Here is a 22,818-nt window from a genome sequence, read left to right as displayed (position 1 = left end):
CCAAAAGCTGAACAGAGCTGAGCTTGAAGTCGCTTGTGATGCAAGTAGATTATTCAGACAGTACAAACTTTTTTTAGTTGTATTTATTCTTGTTTCTATTCGGTGCTTCATTCAAGCCTGTAACTTTCCTATGTCTCTGTGTGCTTGATATTAGATTATCCTATATTCTCGCGCAAGAAATTTTTTTGGGCGCACAAGTAGTTCTATAGAGTTTACTACATCCTGTGATGTAATTTTATAGGAATCCAGAATCCTAAATCCAAATTGGTTTTATGTGGTGCATGTTAGTTGAGAAATGCTACTTGAAAATTTTATAGGAATCCAGAATCCTAAATCCAAATTGTACATTTTAGCAGTAGCAGACATACAGATTTCTCCAGTGGCCACGCAATCACCTGACCTGCTGGTTCCGTTTCTCGAAGCTTTTAGGTACCAGAAGCTAGGGAGTGGAGTCATACTCGAAGGTAGCGGTCGCAGACATACATGTTTCTCGTGGTTTTGAGCTATGTTCTGAATTCTGATGGCTCATGGAATGAACTGCGCTCGCTTCTTGATCTGAACTCTGAAGATGTCGTTGAGGGGGAGGGGGCCGAGGCGCGGGAGGGCGACCTGGTGCAGTTCAACTACGTGTGCCGCTGCGCGAATGGCTACTTCGTGCACAGGTGCATGGTTGAGTTCCCAGACGCCATAGCGTTGCTTCTCGGCACGTGCACTAAAGATGTGTGCTGCACAGCTCCAGACTTTGAGTCAGATCGAGCCTAGGTAATCCGGTGGTCTTAGTCTAGCGCACCGTGGTTTCCCTCTCTGCCGCAACTGAGAGCACCTAGAGGGAGGGGTGAATAGGTGATCCTGAAAAATCAAAGACTAAATAGCCACAAAAACTTAGTTATTGAAGTGTTAGTTCGACTAAGTAGTTTTGAAGCGAGTTCTTGTGGATAAAACAATCACAGAGAAAGCACACAAGAGACACGCGATTTTTATCCCGTGGTTCGGCCAAGTAATACTTGCCTACTTCCACGTTGTGGTGTCCCAATGGACGAGGGTTGCACTCAACCCCTTTCAAGCGATCCAATGATCAACTTGAATACAACGACTTTCTTCCTTATAGTATTTCTCCCGTTTGTGAGGAATCTCCACAACTTGGAGCCTCTCGTCCTTACAATGATGATCACAAAAGAAGCACAGAAGTAAGGGAGGGGAGAGCAACACACACAAGACTCAAATCCACAGCACAACCACGCACACAAGTCACAACTTGAGCTCGAAGTACAACACACGGAGTTCGCAACTCAAATGGAGCTCAAATCGCTAACACAGAGAATTAAATGCGTGGAGTCGGAGTCTGGGAGTCTTAGAAATGTTTCTTGTAAGCTTGTGTATCTCCTCCATGCGCCTAGGGGTCCCTTTTATAGCCCCAAGGCAGCTAGGAGCCGTTGGAGGCCAACTTGGAAGGCCAAACTTGCCTTCTGTCGGGTGGTGCACCGGACAGTTCGGTGCACCACCGGACAGTCACTGTAGCTGTCCGGTGCGCGATCTCCTTCCTTTTCTGGCGCATCCGACCGTTGGTCCTCGGGGTCAGTTGGCGCACCGGACACTATCCGGTGCACACCGGACAGTCCGGTGTGCCCAACCGACCGTTGTTGCGGGCCACGCGTCGCCCGCGGATTGCGCGGCCGACCGTTAGCACTGGAGACCGTTGGCTCACCGGACAGTCCGGTGCACCACCGGACAATCCGGTGAATTATAGCCGTATGCCGCCATCGAATCCCGAGAGTGGCGAGTTCACGCGGACCAGCCTGGCGCACCGGACATTGTCCGGTGCACCATCGGACAGTCCGATGTGCCAGACTGAGCTGAAGTTTTGGCTGCACAGAGCCAAGTCTTTCCCTTTTCCTCTCTTCTTCTTTAGTCACTGTTTCTAGCACTTGGATAACCATGTTAGTACATAAAACAGTTCACCAAGTCTAGAAACATACCTTTTTCCTTGATTTGCACTTCTCACTTTATTTGGCACATAAGAACTTAATTAAACGTGTTGGGCACTTAATCACCAAAACATTATAGAAATTGCCCAAGGGCACATTTCCCTTTCAATCTCCCCTTTTTGGTGATTTATGCCAACACAACCAAAAGCAACCAAAAGAAGTGCAACATCAATGCAATTGAAGACCAAATTGTTTTTTACTATAATTTGGCATATTTGGATCGCTCTTTGCCACCACTTGGTTTGTTTTTGCAAATCAAATTCATTTCCCTATCTCTAAGTCAAACACACTTGTTTGGGCACATAGAGAGTTATTCCAAGAGTAAAATTGATCAAGTGCCAAAAACTCCCCCTTTTTCCCATAATCAAAATTCTCCCCCGCAAGAGACCAAATTTTGCAATAAGAGTATTTTGGATAAATCAAATATTCTAACTCTATTATTTTCAAAAATCACAAGTGGTTGGCTGATCCATTTGCTTTGGCCTTAATTTCTCCCCCTTTGGCATTAAGCACCAAAACGGGATCATTTTTGGCCCCTTTAACCCCATTGCCTCACCAAAAATTGTCAATTAATAGCAAAAAGGTAATGAGATTGCAGGTATGAACTTGGAAGTAAGTACACTAATACCGAAGTGCAGTGGAAGTCTTTTCATTGTCCAAGTTCACATTTCCCTTTCAATGTACCTTTGAGACTACATCAAGTATACTCAAACAAACAGATTAGTCTCAAAGGGTCAAGTTGTAGCACATCTCCCCCTAAATATGTGCATCATTCACACATGGACTTGCGAGGTCCGGGGATCCCTTGCACAACTTGAGCACCATAAATAAGCAACAAAATCATATAAATGCATGAAGTAACATGATCAAAGGCATAGAACACATGTATGCTATAGATCAATCCAAGTTACGTGAATCTAAGACATTTAGCTCACTACGCAACCTACAAAAGGTTTTCTCATCCAACGGCTTGGTGAAGATATCGACTAGCTGGTTCTCGGTGCTAACATGGTACACTTTGATATCTCCCTTTTGCTGGTGGTCCCTCAGAAAGTGATGCCAGATGTCTATGTGCTTAGTGCGGCTGTGTTCAATAGGATTATCCGCCATGCGGATTGCACTCTCATTGTCACATAGGAGTGGTACTTTGCTCAGATTGTAGCCAAAGTCCCGGAGGGTTTGCCTCATCCAAAGTAGTTGCGCGCAACACTGTCCTGCAGCAACATACTCGGCCTCAGCGATGGATAGGGCAACAGATGTTTGTTTCTTGGAACTCTAGGACACCAGGGACCTTCCTAGAAATTGGCATGTCCCTGATGTGCTCTTCCTATCAACCTTGCACCCAGCATAATCGGAGTCCGAGTATCCAATCAAGTCAAAGGTAGACCCCTTTGGATACCAGATCCCAAAGCAAGGCATAGAAACTAAATATCTAAGAATTCGCTTAACGGCCATAAGGTGACACTCCTTGGGGTCGGATTGATATCTAGCACACACGCATACACTTAGCATTATGCCCGGTCTACTAGCACATAAATAAAGTAATGAACCTATCATTGACCGGTATGCCTTTTGATCAACGGACTTACCTCCTTTGTTGAGGTCAACATGTACGTCAGTTCCCATCGGTGTCTTCGCGGGCTTGGCGTCCTTCATCCCAAACCGCTTGAGAAGATCTTGTGTGTACTTCGTTTGAGAGATAAAGGTGCCGTCCTTGAGTTGCTTCACTTGGAACCCAAGGAAGTAGGTCAACTCGCCCATCATCGACATTTCAAACTTTTGAGTCATCACCCTGCTAAATCCTCACAAGACTTTTGATTAGTAGAGCCAAATATTATGTCATCGACATAAATTTGGCACACAAAAATATCACCATCACACGTCTTTGTAAAGAGAGTGGGGTCGGCTTTCCCGACCTTGAAGGCATTAGATTAAGAAATCTCTAAGGCATTCATACCATGCTCTTGGGGCTTGCTTAAGTCCATAGAGCGTCTTAGAGAGCTTGAACACATGGTCGGGGTACCTGTCATCCTCAAAGCCAGGGGGTTGTTCCACGTATACCTCTTCCTTTATTAGCCCATTGAGGAAAGCGCTCTTCACGTCCATTTGCAATAGCCTAAAGGAATGGTGAGCGGCATAGGCTAATAAAATTCAAATTGACTCTAGCCTAGCCATAGGAGCAAAAGTCTCCTCGAAATCCAAACCTGCGACTTGGGCATAACCTTTTGCCACAAGTCGAGCCTTGTTTCTTGTCACCACCCCGTGCTCGTCTTGCTTGTTGTGGAACACCCACTTGGTTCCCACAACATTTTGCTTTGGACGTGGCACCAGGCTCCAAACTTCATTTCTCTTGAAGTTGTTGAGCTCTTCCTGCATGGCCAACACCCAATCCGGATCCTGCAAGGCCTCTTCTACCCTGAAAGGCTCAATAGAAGAGACAAACGAGTAATGCTCACAAAAGTTAGCTAATCTTGAGCGAGTAGTTACTCCCTTGCTTATGTCACCCAGAATCTGATCAACGGGGCGATGTCGTTGGATCGTTGCTCGGATTTGAGTTGGAGGGGCACATGGTGCTTCTTCCTCCATCACTTGTTCTTCCTGTGCTCCCCCTTGATCATGTCCCTCTTCTTGAGGTACCTGTTCACCGTCTTGGATTGGAGGATGCACCATTGTGGAGGAAGATGGATGATCTTGCTCCTGTTGTTCCTGTGGTCGCACATCACCAATCGCCATCGTGCGCATTGCGGCCGTTGGAACATCATCTTCATCTATGTCATCACGATTGTTGGGGACTTGTTCTCAAATGCTATGAATCAAGAACAAGGCAACATAAAATGTTAAATAATAATGACCTTCGCCCGCTGAAGCATTATCTCCCCAAGGATCTAATGAACTTCGGACGAAGGCCACGAGCAGGATATCACGAAGGTCATACCTTCGTGACCAAACATAAAATAATCCGAAATAAAATATTAAACATTAGAGAAAGATCTATTGGAAACAAATGACATTATTTACATACATTGTAATATGAACCTAAATATTAAAACATAATATTCAGGTACGTTTTTACCTTCGCCTTGATAGAAAGTAATAATTCCAGCGTAATGCGTTAGCGATTACACGATTGCGTGAACAGTGCCGGAGTACTGTTCACCTATTTATAGGCACAGGGTGCAACCTGCATAAAATTACATTTATGTCCTTTACAATCGACTACAATAATGACACAAAACATCATGGGTCTTTAAGTCAATCCATCTTTAAGTCGTTTCGGCCCTTCGTCTTCAGATTTGTCATTGTGCCGAAGCTCTATAGGTAATAGCTTCGGCCCTTGCTCCTGAGAAGATCTTCCGAAGGTGTTCTCTTTCTTTAGGATCTTCGGCTACGAAGCATACTTCCAACAGTAGCCCCTTCGCGGTGCTAGATCGTTTTTCGTAACGAGCTTGATCCGTGAAAAAGTCTTCTAGGCTTCGGGATGCCGAAGATCCAAAAAACACCTTCCCTGAGCTCGTTAGCGAGAAACGATTAAAATAATCGTCGCGCGCGTGGTGGCCCTATCTTGCAGCAATTACGCAAGCCCCAGCGATTCACCTTCTCGTACCCTGTGGCCCACCGTTCAGCGAGTGCGGGTGACTGTTTGTTCGGTGCGGGAGACCTTGACGATTTACCTTCCCACCTGCGGCACTATATAAACAGACGGGTAGGTGTGAAGTTACCACAGCATTCATTGCTATTGCACTATTTTGCTGCCAAAATTTTAGTCATAGCCGAAGCTTAATCATCGTGCTCAGACGAAACTTCGCTTTTGATTCTGCTTCGTCACAAGAGGAAGAGCTTCAGGAATCAGAAAAGTCAACAACAAAAATTTCAAGAAAGTCATAATCAAATGGCCAGAGTTCGCTCCACTGCTAGGGTTGATCGTGAGGGAGATGAGACCGAAGCTACTGAGACTGTTCCGATTTCAGAAGCAATGAAGCGCTCTAGGCTGGTAACACCGGAGGACGTCCCTGCCGCTGAAGCAGAGCAAGCTGACGTTGAAGAGACCGATTCTGAAGATGATTATAGTAGCACGGTGCCGAGCAAACCCAGCCATCTGGATTTCGGAAAATCCACGATCTCCGAAGGTGACCTACCTAAGATGTTGAAATTGGGATATTTTAATGAAGAAAAGAAAGAACTGGTTCGCTTTGGTGGAGAGGAAACTACACCGAAGCCAGGAAAAGATGAAGTAGTAGTTTTTAAGAGTTTCTTCAAAGCTGGTTTGAGATTCCCTTTGAATAAGATGATTGCTGATGTGCTGAAGAAGTTTGGGATCTACTTTCATCAGCTAACTCCTAACGCTATCGTTAGGCTTAGCGTTTACATTTGGGCTCTCCAAAGCCAAGGGGTGGAACCGTTTGCCGAAGGTTTCTGCCGAGTGCATGAGCTACACTACCAAACCAAGGCCAGAAGAGATGGGTTACATGAAAACTTCGGCTGCTACAATTTTGCCTACCACAAGACTACAAAATTTCCCATAATCAGTTACCGAAGCAAGTGGTCGGCTGGTTGGAAATCGGAATGGTTCTACGTCAAAGTTGACGATGATAAGGAGAAGCTGGTCCAAAGTCTGTTAGAGCTGATCTTCGGAGAGTCCAGACCCCCGTGCAATATGACACCATAGGGTCCAACCCAAATTGCACTAGCTGAATTTAGGGTTATCGCAGAGCACATCGGCACTAGGGACTTGGTGCAGGAATTTTTGGCTTTCAAAGTGTTTCCAACTATGAAAGAGTGGGCCATGCCGAAGCTTGAAGGAAAAAATAAGGAGGGAGAACTTGTCCGGCTGCCCTACCATTACAAATTCAAGAGACATTTCAAAGTGCCCTGCCAAGAATGGCTGGATACAATTGAAGTAATGTGCAACGAAATACTTGGAAATTATTCTAAAAAGAAGATCAATTGATGACTGCGGCCTTCGGCACCCGTCCGAAACGAAGGCTAAACCAAGTGATGGATGCTATAGGTTTTGAATATCCTGACTACGAGCGGCTGGACAAGGGTGCCGAAGGCCAAAAAAGGAAAAGAGTAGTTAGTGCTCTGAATAAGGACGATGAAGATCAACCAAAGAAGAAAAAACAAGAGTCTGAGGCGAAAACAGTTGCTCTGAAGAAAAGAAAGGCTTCAACTCCGAAGCAAAAATCAATTGATGAAAAAGAAAGGACTTCTGCGACATCCTCTGCTACTGAAATAGAGGAAATCTTAAAGGTAATGACTAAAACTTTGCCTATCAAACTAAGTCATCTGGGGCTACATCTGACGAAGCTTTTTCAGAAGGAAAAGGAGCCCACAAAAACGAAGGCACCTAGGCCAAAGAGGCAAAGAATCGTTACTGTGATAGAAGTCATTGAAGCAACACCACTAGGAGCTTCAGCTCCGAAGGTGCCGGCTATTGAAAGCATGACAGCTACTAAAGCTGTACCTTCGGAAGTTGCCGCAGCAGAGGCCAGAGCCGAAGATGCCAAATCCGAAGATATTAATTTAGAAAGCATAGCTGCTGATATAGACAAAATGCTACTAAACATGGCCGCGGAAGAAACTGGCGCAGCCACCGAAGAGACTACGGCCGCAAAACCCGAGAAGAGAGAGATGACCGAAGATACTTCAGAAGATGAGGCTTTTGACTTTCAAAACTTAGTTGGCCAAGAGCTGACAAAAGCTGAAAAAGAAGAACTAAAAGAATATGCTATATCTTGCGGGTATCGGCCGCGAGCGCTTCTCTTCGGTGGCATTGATGATGAAAGGTTAGGCTGCATACGAGATCAGACCGGCGCGAAAGTTATCGGTACTCTATCAAAGAGTATCGGTTTCCCGAAGCTCGAAGTAGATATTAGCCGCTACCGACGACAACACATTGTCGGTAGTTTGTTCTATTCCAATTTTAAGGTAAACAACTTTTGTCTAACCTTTATTATTTGTAATAACATAAATATTTTCTAACGAATGTTATTTGTCCACAGAGTATGCTTTTGAGCAAGGCTTTGAAAATGCAGCAGGACTGAGAGGATAAAAGGCACGAAGTTATAATTGAGAACTTAGAGAACAAGATAAAGAGCAATCAGCTGCCATCGAAAAGAAAGACTTCGAGCTTCAAACAACCGAAGGCTTATTAGCGGATGCTGAAGCCAAAATAACAGAATTAAATTCGAAGCTTCTTTCTCAATCAGAAAATTTCGAACAAGAAAAGCTGAAACTTGATGCAAAGCTTGAGGCCGAAGTCCAAAAAAGTTCGGAGCTGAAAGAATCTTTGACAAGTCTTCAGAATAAGTGCTTGGAGTTCAGCAATCGATGCGTTCCACAGCTGAAGCAGGTGTTCCATTTTGTTGGAGCCAGTAGCGAGAAGTTCACTCCTTCGGCTGAAGACCTGCCTGGTGCCTTCGAGCATATTGAAGGTGAAATTAATGATCTTGACGAAGTTATAGCTGGGCATGGTGACTTCTGTGCCCTGGCAGCTTCTCGGGGCACAGCTGTTGCCTTTCTGAAGTCTGGCTGTGAACACGGAAAAATTGTTAATAGACCCAACTTCAGCTTGTCACTAGCAGACTTAGATAACATTCTCAACCTGGCCCGAAGTATTGCGAATAGATTTATAAAATTAATATGGACAAAGGGTGGACGGAGCAAAGCTGGTGACGAAGCTCGAAGCCACCTTAAGCTGGTAACAAAATCATACCTTATGCTTACCTTTTCCTTTGAATTTTGAATTTAGCTTATAATACTTACATACAGGATGACCAAGCCGAAGCTGAAGCTACAGAGTAAGAAGACGAAGCTCCATGAATGCTGACGAAGCTCGAGTAGTCTGTAGAAATAGCTCAAAAAACTCCTGTGATAACTTGTATAAAGTATTATGTAATTAAATTTCACTTTGTGGACTTTATCCATATCTTGTAATATAATCTTACTTTTCCGTCAATGTATGAAATGCTTTGGTGTGGACGAAATTAATATTTTTGAGCCGAAGGCGAAAAACACCTTCCCTTCTTTGCGTACACAGCGAAGCATAAAATTGCCTCTTTTCCCTTTTTTCTGAAGTCTTCTCTTTTTAAAACCGAAGCAAGTGTGTATGTTATGATGATGATGATCCTACGTATGTCTAAGTGAATGTTTATGAATGCAAATGTATGATATAATGTATCGTGCAAATGAATGTTCAAAGACACATACGAAACCATAATCACAACTCTAATTCCCTTAGGAATAACAAATCTTTGCCGTTTATTTTTCGGCTTCACCGCTTATTCTTCGGTGTATCAGCGCTGACTTTTCGCTGTAAGCCTCCCTTTGGAGCTTCTTCGCCTTTTACTTCGGCGGTATTCGCGTTGACTTTTCGCGCTTCGCCTTATATTTTGGCGGAATCAGCGTTGACTTTTCGCTGTAAGTTCTGCATTCCCTTAGGAACGACTTTTGAGCAGAAAACTTACGCTGCGCTCCCTTAGGAACGACTTTTTGTAGCTTCGTCGTGCTCTGCATCCCCTTAGGGACGTCCTTCGAGCTTCTCCCTGTTTTTCATTTTTCGCTTTGCACTCGATGGTGCATGCTCAATTTTTACATTTACATCTTCGGGGGAAATTGCTCTTATAGAGCTGATATAAGAAAAAGAGAAATTACATGCTATGGCCCCATTAAAAACCTTTCTCCCCCTTTGGAAAGGAAAAGGGTGCCATAGGAAAGAATAAAAAAGATTACATCAGGCTACACATAATACCGCCGAAGCTCATCCGCATTCCAAGATCTAGGAATGTCGTTGCCGTCCATATCCTTCAACCTGTAGGAACCGGGTCTTGACGAAGATACTACCAGAAAAGGTCCTTCCCACTTCAGCTGAAGCTTGCCTACTGTGTCAGGGTTGGCCACTCTCCGAAGCACCAGATGTCCTGGCTTAATGTTTTTCAACCGAACTTTTCTATCACGCCATTTTATTGTTTCGGCTTGATATTTGTTGATATTTTCCATAGCCTGAAGCCTGATCCCTTCTATAGCATTTTTTGCCACAGAATAATCAGCTTCGTCCTCTGCCAAAGCCACAGTTCTTATTGATCCCGCTTTAGCTTCTTCTGGGGTTATTGTTTCGTCACCAAACAACAATTTGAATGGTGTAAAACCTGTTGACCTTGACATTGTTGTGTTGTGGCTCCACACTACTTTGATTAATTCGTCTGGCCACTTCCCCCTGGGCTGGTTGAAGATTAACTTCATTATTCCTGTCATTATAATGCCATTAGCTCTTTCGACAAGTCCATTTGACTCCGGATGCCGAACCGATGCAAAATGGATCTTTGTGCCAATTTGTTCACAAAACTCTCTGAAAGCTTCAGCATCAAATTGTGTTCCATTGTCCACGTGATAGCCTTTGGCACTCCGAAGCGACACACAATATTTTGCCAGAAAAACTTTTGAACAGTGACCGAAGTTATTGTGGCTAAAGGCTTCGCCTCAATCCACTTAGAAAAATATTCTACTGCCACCACAACATATCTTAAATTCCCTTGTGCTGGTGGAAGTGGGCCTAGCAAATCAAGGCCCCACCTTTGCAATGGCCAAGTGGGCTGTATTAATTGAGTTAGAGACGAAGGTTGTTTTTTATCTCTTGCACATTTTTGACAACCTTCGCATTTTTGGACTAATTCTGCTGCATCCGAAGCTGCCTTCGGCCAATAAAATCCTTGACGAAAAACTTTACCCAACAAAGGCCTAGATCCGATGTGAGATCCATACAGGCCTGCATGTATTTCTTTCATCAGCTCTATACCTTCAGTTCTGGATAAACATTTGAGTAATGGAGAATAGACTACATGCTTGTATAACTCCCCTTCTATTATTACATATGGACGGGCTCTTGCCGCTATTCTCTTATGATAAGCTTGGTCATCTGAGAGGAAATTGCCCTGAAGAAAAGACATGATCTCAGTTCTCCAATCTTCGCTATAAACAGGAGATATATTGAGCACTGCTCTTTCAAGAAGGTCAACCGAAGGTGCTTTTATTGTTTCAAAGAATACTTCCGAAGGTAAGGGCAGCCCCTGTGCCGCTGACTTGGCTAGTAGATCAGTGTGCTCATTTTCTCCTCGTGGAATATTATTGACAGAAACCCCTTCGAAGGAAGCTTCAAGCCTTCGAACTGTATCCAAATATTTCTCAAGCTTCGGATCTCTTGCTTTGCAACTTTTGTCAACATGGCTAGAAATAACTTGGGAATCAATTTTGAGAACCGCCCTTCTTATCCCCATTGCCTTCAACTTCTGAAGCCCCAAAAGCAAGGCTTCGTATTCAGCAATATTATTTGTGCAACTGAAATCAAGTTTCACTGCGTAGCACGTTCTGACTTTGGAAGGTGCAATTAAAATGGCAGCTACACCTGCCCCGAAGGTTCCCTAGGAACCATCGCAGAACATTGTCCAAGCTTCAGCATCTTTACTTGCTTCTTCCTCCTGAGCCCCTGGCGTCCAGTCGGCGATGAAGTCTGCTAGCGCCTAGGACTGAATCGAAGATCTATGCACATAATCAATGCTGAACTCGTTGAGTTCCGCAGCCCACTTTCCAATCCTTCCAGTAGCCTCTCTGTTTCTCATAATATCCTTCAAGGGCTATGATGAAGGAACTATTATATGGTATGCTTGAAAATAATGTCGAAGCTTCCTGGAGGCCATTAAAACAGCATACAACACCTTCTCCAATTCTGTATAGTTTTTCTTTGATAAACTGAGGACTTCGGAGACAAAGTATACTGGAGCCTGCTTTTTCAATTGCCCTTCAAGCTTCTCCTGGACAAGCGCCGCACTTACTGCAGAGTGCGAAGCTGCCACATACAGCAGCAGAGGAGCCCCTGGCGCTGGTGGAGTTAGAGTTGTTAAATCTATCAAATACTGCTTCAGCTCTTCGAAGGCTTTTTGCTGAGCTAATCCCCATTGAAAAACTTCGGCTGACTTTAGCACTTCAAAGAATGGTAAATTTCTCTCTGCTGATCTGGATATAAATCGATTCAAAGATGCCAGTCTTCCTGTTAGCCGTTGAGCCCCTTTCTTTGTGCTTGGCGGCTCCATGCGAAGGATAGCTTCGATTTTATTTGGATTAGCTTCGATCCCTTTTGTTGAAACCAAACAACCAAGGAATTTCCCCTTCTTTACTCCGAAGACACATTTTTCTGGATTCAGCTTCAGACCAGCTTGCCTAAAATTAGCGAATGCCTCCTGCAGATCAGCAATGTGATTTTCTTGCTTCGTGCTTTTTACTATGATATCATCAACATATGTTAGCACGTTTTTGCCTATCTGAGAATGAAGGACCTTTGCTATCATTTTGCTAAAGCTTCCTCCAACATTCTTGAGCCCCTCAGGCATCCGAAGGTAACAATATGTACCACTGGGGGTGATGAAGCTGGTTTTTGGCTCATCCTCCTTCATCCAGATTTGATTAAAAGCCTGAATAACAATCTAGTAGACTCATGAGTTCTGACGAAGCTGGTGCATCTACCAGAGAATCTATCCTTGGTAATGGAAATTCATCCTTCGGACAAGCCTTGTTAAGATCAGTAAAATCAATGCACATTCTCCATTTACCATTGGCCTTCTTCACCATAACAGTGTTAGCTAGCCATTCTGGGTATTTTACTTCTCTGATGACTCCAGCGCTGAGGAGTCTTTTCACTTTATTCCGAGCACCTTCGGCCTTGTCATCAGACATCTTCTGAAGCCTCTGCTTTCTGGGTCTGAAGGATGGATCAACATTGAGCAAGTGTTCAATAACATCCCTGTTGACACCACAGAGATCATTAGCTGACCATGCGAAGACATCTTTGTTGTTGAACAGAAACCTTATTAGGGTTTTCTCCTGCTCCTCAGACAATTGAGATCCCAATAGCGCCTTCTGCTCTGCTATATCATCACATAAGAGCATGGGCTTCGGCTGATCAGCCGAAGCAGCCTTCTCCCTTCTGTACTTGTATTGCTCACAAGCTTCGGCTCCATCTATGTTGTGGATTGATTTTGAATCTGTCCAGTTTCCTTCGGCCTTTCTGGCAGCTTCCTGACTTCCATGAATAGCAATAGGCCCTTGATCCGAAGGTATCTTCATGCAAAGATATGCTGCATGAAGAATTGCTTCGAAAGCATTGAGTGTCCCACGACCAATGATTGCGTTGTCAGGGTATTCCATGTCAACAATATCAAACACAACTTGTTCAGTCCTTGTATTGTTGATAAATCCGAAAGTCACTGGCATCGTGATCTTGCCGAGTGCTACAATCTGCCTTCCTCCGAAGCCACAAAGGGGGTGTGTAGCATCATGGATCTTATCTTCGGGCTCTTGCATCTGTCTGAAGGCCTTAGCAAATATAATATCCGTTGTACTGCCTGTGTCAACCAAAACATTATGGACCAGAAATCCTTTGATAACACAAGAAATAACCATAGCATCGTTGTGAGGGTAATCCTTGAGCTGAAGGTCCCTCTTGGGAGAAGGTAATTGGGATGTGGGACCATCTTGACTTGATGAAGGGTCCTTGCACCCCAACATGTTGTACCCTTCTCTGTGCCTCCTTCTTCTACTTCTTGTTGGCCGGTTCTAAGCATGAACCGCCTATTATCGGGAGTACGAGCTTCGGAGCCGAAGCAGCTCCAGCTTGGTTGTTGAACGAAGCCATCAACTCAGAAAGTGGAAGTGAGTTCACCGGAGGTGGGCGCCAATGTTGGGGACTTGTTCTCAAATGCTATGAATCAAGAACAAGGCAACATAAAATGTTAAATAATAATGACCTTCGCTCGCTGAAGCATTATCTCCCCAAGGATCTAATGAACTTCGGACGAAGGCCACGAGCAGGATATCACGAAGGTCATACCTTCGTGACCAAACATAAAATAATCCGAAATAAAATATTAAACATTAGAGAAAGATCTATTGGAAACAAATGACATTATTTACATCCATTGTAATATGAACCTAAATATTAAAACATAATATTCAGGTACGTTTATACCTTCGCCTTGATAGAAAGTAATAATTCCAGCGTAATGCGTTAGCGATTACAGGATTGCGTGAATAGTGCCGGAGTACTGTTCACCTATTTATAGGCATAGGGTGCAACCTGCGTAAAATTACATTTATGTCCTTTACAATCGACTACAATAATGACACAAAACATCATGGGTCTTTTAGTCAATCCATCTTTAAGTCGGTTCGGCCCTTCGTCTTGAGATCTGTCATTGTGCCGAACCTCTATAGGTAATAGCTTCGACCCTTGCTCCTGAGAAGATCTTCCGAAGGTGTTCTCTTTCTTTAGGATCTTCGGCTACGAAGCATACTCCCAACAACGATCAACTTGCTCTCTTGGAGATCCATTAGTCTCATCAAATACAACGTCGCTAGAGACTTCAACCAAACCCGATGATTTGTTAAAGACTCTATACGCCTTTGTATTTGAGTCATACCCTAGTAAAAACCCTTCTACTACCTTGGGAGCAAATTTAGAATGTCTACCTTTCTTCACCAGAATGTAACATTTGCTCCCAAATACACGAAAGTAGGAGACGTTGGGTTTGTTAACGGTAAGGAGTTCGTAGGAGGTCTTCTTGAGAAGGCGATGCAGATAGAGCCGGTTTATGGCGTGGCAAGCTGTGTTCACAGCTTCCGACCAAAACCGCTCGGGCGTCTTGAACTCTCCAAGCATCGTTCTTGCCATGTCGATAAGCGTCCTGTTCTTCCTCTCTACCACACCGTTTTGCTGTGGTGTGTAGGGAGCGGAGAACTCGTGCTTGACGCCTTCCTCCTCAAGATACTCCTCAACTTGCAGATTCTAGAATTTGGACCCGTTGTCGCTCCTTATCTTTTTCACCTTTAGCTCAAATTCGTTTTGAGCCCTCCTTAGAAAGTGCTTTAGGGTCCCTTGGGTTTCTGATTTATCCTGCAAAAAAACACCTAAGTGAAGCGGGAAAAATCATCAACAACTACAAGACCATACTTACTTCCACCGATGCTTAGGTAGGCAACGGGTCCGAAGAGGTCCATGTGAAGAAGCTCCATTGGTCTTGATGTTGTCATCACATTCTTGCCGCGATGAGTGCTTCCCACTTGTTTCCCTGCCTGACATGCTGCACAAGGTCTGTCTTTCTCAAAACATACATTGGATAGTCCTAACACATGATCTCCTTTTAGAAGCTTATGAAGGTTCTTCATCCCAACATGTGCTAGACGGCGATGCCAAAGCCAGCCCATATTAGTCTTAGCTATTAAGCATGCATCTAGATCGGCATTCTCATTCGAAAAATCAACTAAATAGAGCTTGCCATCTAGTACACCCTTAAACGCTAGTGAACCATCACTTCTTCTAAAAACAGATACATCTATATTTGTAAATAGACAATTATAACCCATGTTACATAATTGACTCACAGACAATAAGTTGTACCCAAGCGATTCAACTAAGAACACATTGGAGATAGAATGCTCGGATGTAATGACTATCTTTCCCAATCCTTTAACCTTGCCTTGGTTCCCATCTCCAAAGATGATCGAATCCTGGGAATCCTTGTTCTTGACGTAGGAGGTGAACATCTTCTTCTCCCCCGTCATGTGGTTTGTGCATCCGCTGTCGATAATCCAGCTTGAGCCCCTGGATGCATAAACCTGCAAGGAATTTAAGCTTGGGTTTTAGGTACCCAACTCTTGTTGGGTCCTACAAGGTTAGTCACAATATTTTTTGGAACCCAAATACAAGTCTTGTCTCCCTTGCATTTGGCTCCCAACTTCCTAGCAACCACTTTTTCAATCTTACATGAAAGTACAAACGAAGTGTTGCAAGCATGGAAAACAGAAGTAGGTATATTACACATTTTCCTAGGCACATGATGCACAACATGATTTTTCCTAGGCCTACTTCTACCATGCACAAAAGTAGAGCTAGAGCCAAACATATCATGTGAATCACTGTAAGCAGTATGAGCATAATTCTTATTATGACTAGCAATTTTCCTATCATACATAAAAGCATGATTCCTTTGAGGACTACTAGCCATAGGGGCCTTCCCTTTCTCCTTGTTGAGAACGGGAGCCTTTTAGCTTGTTAAGTTCTTGGTTTCCTTTCGAAACCCACATCCATCCTTAATTGAGGGGTGTCTACCAATAGTGTAGGCATCCCTAGCAAACTTTAATTTATCAAAATCACTTTTGCAAGTCTTAAGTTGAGCATTAAGACTTGCCACTTCATCAGTCAACTTAGTAATAGAAATAAGATGTTCATTACATGCATAAACATCAAAGTCCTTACATCTATTACAAATACTAACATGCTCTACACATGAATTTATTTTACTAACTTCCTCTAGCTTATCATTTAAATCATCATTTAAATTCTTTAAACTAGACATAGATTCATAGCAAGCAGATAACTTAGAAGATAGCATTTCATTTCTCTTAGTTTCTAAAGCAAGAGACTTTTGTACACTAACAAATTTGTCATGTTCCTCATACAAAATGTCCTCTTATTTTTCTAGCAGTCTATCTTTTTCATTTAGAGCATCAATTAATTCATTAATTTTCTCTACTTTGGCTCTATCTAAACCTTTAAATAAACTAGAGTAATCTACTTCATCATCAGATTCCTCATCACTAGAATAAGAATACTTCAGGGAATCTCAAATACGTACCTTCTTCTCCTTAGCCATGAGGCAAGTGTGACGTTTGTTGGGGAAGAGCGAAGACTTGTTAAAGGCCGTGGCTGCCAGTCCTTCATCGTCGGAGTCGGATGAAGAGTAGTCTGAATCCCATTCTTTTCCAAGGTGCGCCTCGCCCTTCGCCTTCTTGTAAACCTTCTTCTTCTCCCTCTTCCCATACTTTTCTTGTTCCTGGTCATTATCATTTTCGGGGCATTGAGCTATAAAATGACCAGTCTTACCACATTTGAAGCAGGAGCGCTTTCCCCTTGTTTTATTCTTGGAGGGGTATTCTTTGCGTCCTTTGAGCGCGGTCTTGAAGTGCTTGATGATAAGCGCCATCTCATCTTCATTGAGTCCGGCAGCTTCCACTTGAGCTACCTTGCTTGGTAGCGCCTCCTTGCTGCTTGTTGCTTTGAGAGCAACGGGCTGCGGCTCGTAGATAGGTAGTGGACCGTTCAAGGCGTCATCCACGTATCGTGCCTCCTTTACCATCATGCGTCCACTCATGAATTTTCCGAGTATCTCCTCGGGCGTCATCTTGGTGTACCTGGAGTTTTCACGAATAAGATTGACAAGATGGGGGTCAATTACAGTAAATGACCTTAGCATGAGTCGGACGACATCATGATCCGTCCATCTTGTGCTTCCATAGCTTTGGATCTTGTTGATGAGGGTCTTGAGCCTGTTGTAGGTTTGTGTTGGCTCCTCTCCCCTGATCATCGCAAATCTTCCCAGCTCGCCTTCCACCAACTCCATTTTGGTGATCATGGTGGCGTCGTTTCCCTCATGAGATATCTTGAGGGTGTCCCAGATTTGCTTGGCATTGTCCAAGCCACTCACCTTATTGTACTCATCCCTGCAAAGAGATGCTAGCAACATAGTAGTAGCTTGGGAATTCTTATGAATTTGCTCATTTATAAAAACGGCATTGTCAGTACTATCAAAATGCATTCCGTTTTCAACAATCTCCCAGATACTAGGATGGAGAGAAAATAAGTGACTACGCATTTTATGACTCTAGAAAGAGTAGTCTTCTCCATCAAAGTGTGGAGGTTTCCCAAGTGGAATTGATAGCAAATGAGCATTTGAATTAAATGGAATACGAGAATAATCAAATGAATAATTTTGATTAATCGTTTTCCTTTTTGAAGAGTCGTCGTCTTCGTCGTGTGGTGAAGAAGACGAGGTATCGCTGTCGTAGTAGATGATCTTCTTGATGCGCCTCTTCTTCTTCCCATCTTTCTTCCTTTGACTCGAGCCTGAGTCAGTAGGCTTGTCGTCTCTTGGCTCATTGAAGACGGACTCCTTTTCCTTGTCGTTGACCACCATCCCCTTTCCCTTAGGATCCATCTCTTCGGGCGATTAGTCCCTTATGTGAAGAGTACGGCTCGGATACCAATTGAGAGCACCTAGAGGGGGGGTGAATAGGTGATCCTGAAAAATCAAAGACTAAATAGCCACAAAAACTTAGTTATTGAAGTGTTAGTTCGACTAAGTAGTTTTGAAGCGAGTTCTTGTGGATAAAACAATCACAGAGAAAGCACACAAGAGACACGCGATTTTTATCCCGTGGTTCGGCCAAGTAATACTTGCCTACTTCCACATTGTGGTGTCTCAATGGATGAGGGTTGCACTCAACCCCTTTCAAGCGATCCAATGATCAACTTGAATACAACGACTTTCTTCCTTATAGTATTTCTCCTGTTTGTGAGGAATCTCCACAACTTGGAGCCTCTCGTCCTTACAATGATGATCACAAAAGAAGCACAGAAGTAAGGGAGGGGAGAGAAACACACACAAGACTCAAATCCACAACACAACCACGCATACAAGTCACAACTTGAGCTTGAAGTACAACACACGGAGTTCGCAACTCAAATGGAGCTCAAATCGCTAACAAAGAGAATCAAATGCGTGGAGTCGGAGTCTGGGAGTCTTAGAAATGTTTCTTGTAAGCTTGTGTATCTCCTCCATGCGCTTAGGGGTCCCTTTTATAGCCCCAAGGCAGCTAGGAGCCGTTGGAGGCCAACTTGGAAGGCCAAACTTGCCTTCTGTCGGGTGGTGCACCAGACAGTCTGGTGCACCACCGGACAGTCACTGTAGCTGTCCGGTGCGTGATCTCCTTCCTTTTCTAGCGCATTCGACCGTTGGTCCTCGGGGTCGGTTGGCGCACTGGACACTGTCCGGTGTGCCCAACCGACCGTTACTGCGGGCCACGCGTCGCCCGCGGATTGCGCGGCCGACCATTGGCGCTGGCGACCGTTCGCTCACCCGACAGTCCGGTGCACCACTGGACAGTCCGGTGAATTATAGTCGTACGCCGCCATCGAATCCCGAGAGCGGCGAGTTCACGCGGACCAGCCTGGCGCACCGGACACTGTCCGGTGCACCACCGGACAGTCCGGTGTGCCAGACTGAGCTGAAGTTTTGGCTGCACAGAGCCAAGTCTTTCCCTTTTCCTCTCTTCTTCTGTAGTCATTGTTTCTAGCACTTGGATAACCATGTTAGTACATAAAACAATTCACCAAGTCTAGAAACATACCTTTTTCCTTGATTTGCACTTCTCCCTTTATTTGGCACATAAGAACTTAATTAAACGTGTTGGACACTTAATCACCAAAACATTATAGAAATTGCCCAAGGGCACATTTCCCTTTCAGCAACTCAGCACGGTGGACCAGTTCAGCGGCGAGAGCAGGCCGGTGACGCTCGCGCTCGGCGGTGAAGAGGTCACAAGCTTCACTCCTGAATTTGTCTATCCACCCCACATTCTTCAGGCATATAGATACCCTCTAGGTGCAGATGTTTCTAGCTCTGTGAATTTGTTTGTGTTCAGATGATCCGAGGCCTGAGAGACGTCCTGATGGTGATGAAGTCCGGAGGTAATTTTGGACACCAGCTTAGCTCCAGTTCCAGTTCCAACTTACAACCCAAAACCCATGTTATTAAGATCTATTGATGATCGTCCCACTTACTCCTAGGATGCACAGACTTAATGGATCCTAGACTGACATATTTATCACGGGTTTTGGGTTGTCTTCCTTCCCAGTTTTGTTTTGCCAGTGGAGACACGGAGAATGGAGGACAGAAGGGCGCAACACAGGACTACAGTGAGGGGGGAAGGCCAGATCAAGCATGAGACAACAAGAGGGCAGCACTGCTTGGTGAGGATTGCAAAGGAGGAAGACTAGAACAGGCAAGAGCAGCGCTAATCAGTGACAGAGCATGATGCCATCCGGATGGGACAAGATAAGTAAGTAGTCTTATATAGTTTGCCCACTCGAGTTTTGTATATATTGACATAAATGAATTATGCAAATGTTGCTAGAGTTCTTTTAAGTTGAAGCTTTTGCTTAGTTCAGTGTTGCTATCGGAAAGCTAAAATTATTTTCTTGCTACCTCCTCTGCATTGTTTTACTGCTTCAGCTCCTGGTGCTTCTAATCGAGTACTATAGAAAGCATCTCTCTTGATAAATCGTTGTGTGCAAATATAGGGTTCTTATATAATCCATCATTAGAGTATGAGGCGTGCTTTATTCTGTGTGCTTCCCACAAAAAAGAGTAGCCTATTATAAACTATGTATTAGAGCACATGACGTTCTAAGTTTTGACCACATTTCTCTACTATTATAATGTAGCCATAAAGATTCAATTTTTATGTTGGGCACCATAAAGATGTTTGGCACCATTCTTCCCAAACATTTCTCTACTATTATAATGCGTGCTTTATTCAATTTTTAGGATTGTTAGGGGTGAAGTCTTAGTCTCCAGATATCATATTGCTGTTTGCTTATATTATTTAGTGTATATTATAATTAGTGTTGTTGTTTAGTGCTTGGTTCATACTACATCTAGGCAATGTTCTAAAAGTTTGGGAGGAATGGAACAGGATAACGGTCGCCTAATATACATCTTTTCTTCAGCAGCTGTGGTAATGAATTTGAATACTATAGTTACTATAATGAATGTTTTTTAACTTTTCTACTCTTATTTAGTAATCTTTTAGAACTGTGTCCTTTTCTATTATTTCTATTACTTCACTGTGTTGATTGTCTTGGTGTTTATACTCTTCTTCAGTTGTTCTCCGTGCCAACTGTGGTCTTTTCTGTACGAGCCTTCTCTTTGGTAGCCTAATAGGATTTTGTGTTCTACTTTTTGTGGAGAATTTAGTAAGACTCGACTGCTCTCCTTTTTTACAACCATCTATATTACTGTTAGTTATCATATCAGTAAGTACAGCTGAGGTCTATATTTACATGATGTTTATTTTGTAGGTATTTAGGTTGGGGAGTTTTTTAGATCCTCCAACTACGTATATTCAAAGTGAGGTCTACAATATTTCTTTGCCCCAATCAATGCAGCATGATACTCTGGCATATGATGATACATGTTGTTTTTTTGTGTTTAACACATCAGATTTAATTCCTTATGGGTGTTTATTTAAATTATTCTTTGATCCAAAATGCAGGCTTTTGTTCACATGATGAACTCTTCTACAAGAGGAGGTGGATGACTAAAGATAAGGGTAATAGTTAATAATTATTGTTCTGCCACCAAAGCCAAATACTAAAACATGCAAAGAAAGGAAGAAGAAATCAGCCCTGTGCCTCAGGGCAGAAGAAGCCAGAAAGAATGCCATGACCTTTTATGAATCTAATCATAGGACAGTAAATTTGGCTCGGTTTCTTGTTGGATATGCTAACTGTGATAGCTTCTTTGTTTCTATGTAGGTGGCTTTCTCTCATTATTTGTATTTACTAGTGTTGGAGAACGTACCCATGAAGGTAATCATCTGTATAGGAAAATTATTGAAAGTGTTGACAATTATGTTGCCTTGTTCTTGATTCACAGCATTTGAGAATAAGTGACCAACAGTTACTATCTACTCCTAGGTCAAAAGGTAAAGAACAAAAGATAATTTGATTGTAGTTCAATTGTTGGTGATTGCAATCGGCAGTACCCCTTATATATAGAGTTGATCACAATGACTAAATGTTAGTCATGTTTGAATCCACTATTTGATCAAGTGAATGGTTAAGCTGTAACAAGGATGACACATATCTTGCCTTGACCTAGACTGATATTGTGCGACAAATGGATTAGTACGTGAATGTATCAAGGTTCAACCAATATCATTTTTATGTACATTTGGGGAGTTAGTTTGTCCTGCTAGATACCACTACTAACTTGTGGTTTGGAAAGATTCTATTCACTGTTGTCTGCACATGAACGTAACGAGTCATACATTTAAGAGGATGGAACATTAGAACTTGCCTATATAATTGTCTCTAGTGCAAGTGGGTGATCGTTAGTGATATGACCAAGAGGCAATCATACACAATTCAAATTAGTGTCCAATTAAGATTAAAGGTTTAATGGGTTGCAACTAATTTACACGCTCTATAAATACATGGGAAGATATAATGTTAAATCATTCCACCACACGTGCAAACTCTAGCCATCGCTTTTCTCAGACCTAGTTACGAGACCCTTGCTGCGCACGCGGTGCTAGCACACCGGCGCATAGCATTCCTAATTTGTACGTGTGGATATCATGGAGACGTAAATGAAACTGCTATGCTGACAAACCACGAGGAGGAGACGTGACCGACTACTTTCTCTCTATCGACGTGCACCTATGTTGAATCACTGTTCTAACTCGTTTTCGGCTGCACTATATGTCTACGATCCATGTTACATTCAAATTTTCTCAATGATGTGCTAGATGTTGGATCTTTTATGGGCTTGGCCCATTTATTGAATAAACTCTATGGTGTGTAATGGTGGAGAATACCAATAGTACCATATTGGAAGTCCAAGGGTCTTTTGGCTTGACTTATATGGTGGGAATTATTCCACTTAATTTGAGAAGTCAAGAAATGGACAAGGGTGTGCCACACGCGCCGCCGCTGGCCGGGCCGTGCTCGGGCGTGGCGTGGCGAGGCAGGCAGGCGGCGAGCGGGCGTGGTGTGGTTGTGTTAATTTTTAGCACTCATTAACCGCGGGAGTCCGTTCAGTTGCCTGTCTCTTTGTAAGCTGCATGCGAGACCCTTGTTCTTCAGCTGCCCGTCTCTTGGCGTGCAGCATGCGACCTTTCTCCTTCAGCTTCCCTCTGTGAGAGGTTAAGTAGAGGAGAACCCCTA

At 43.5% G+C, this 22,818-nt stretch overlaps 1 long non-coding RNA gene across 1 annotated transcript; it reads left to right on the top strand.

Annotated features, from left to right (window-relative positions):
* The first annotated feature begins 613 nt into the window (after window positions 1–613).
* LOC109945549 (uncharacterized) lies at window positions 614–19,536 on the top strand. Its single transcript, XR_002268767.2, has 3 exons — window positions 614–662; window positions 19,344–19,404; window positions 19,512–19,536. It is a non-coding gene; the product is annotated as an uncharacterized lncRNA (long non-coding RNA).
* Window positions 19,537–22,818: the final 3,282 nt, after the last annotated feature.

Source organism: Zea mays, chromosome 4 (assembly GCF_902167145.1).
Source record: "Zea mays cultivar B73 chromosome 4, Zm-B73-REFERENCE-NAM-5.0, whole genome shotgun sequence".
Lineage (NCBI taxonomy): Eukaryota > Viridiplantae > Streptophyta > Magnoliopsida > Poales > Poaceae > Zea > Zea mays.
This window is presented reverse-complemented; position numbering and strand designations above follow the sequence as displayed.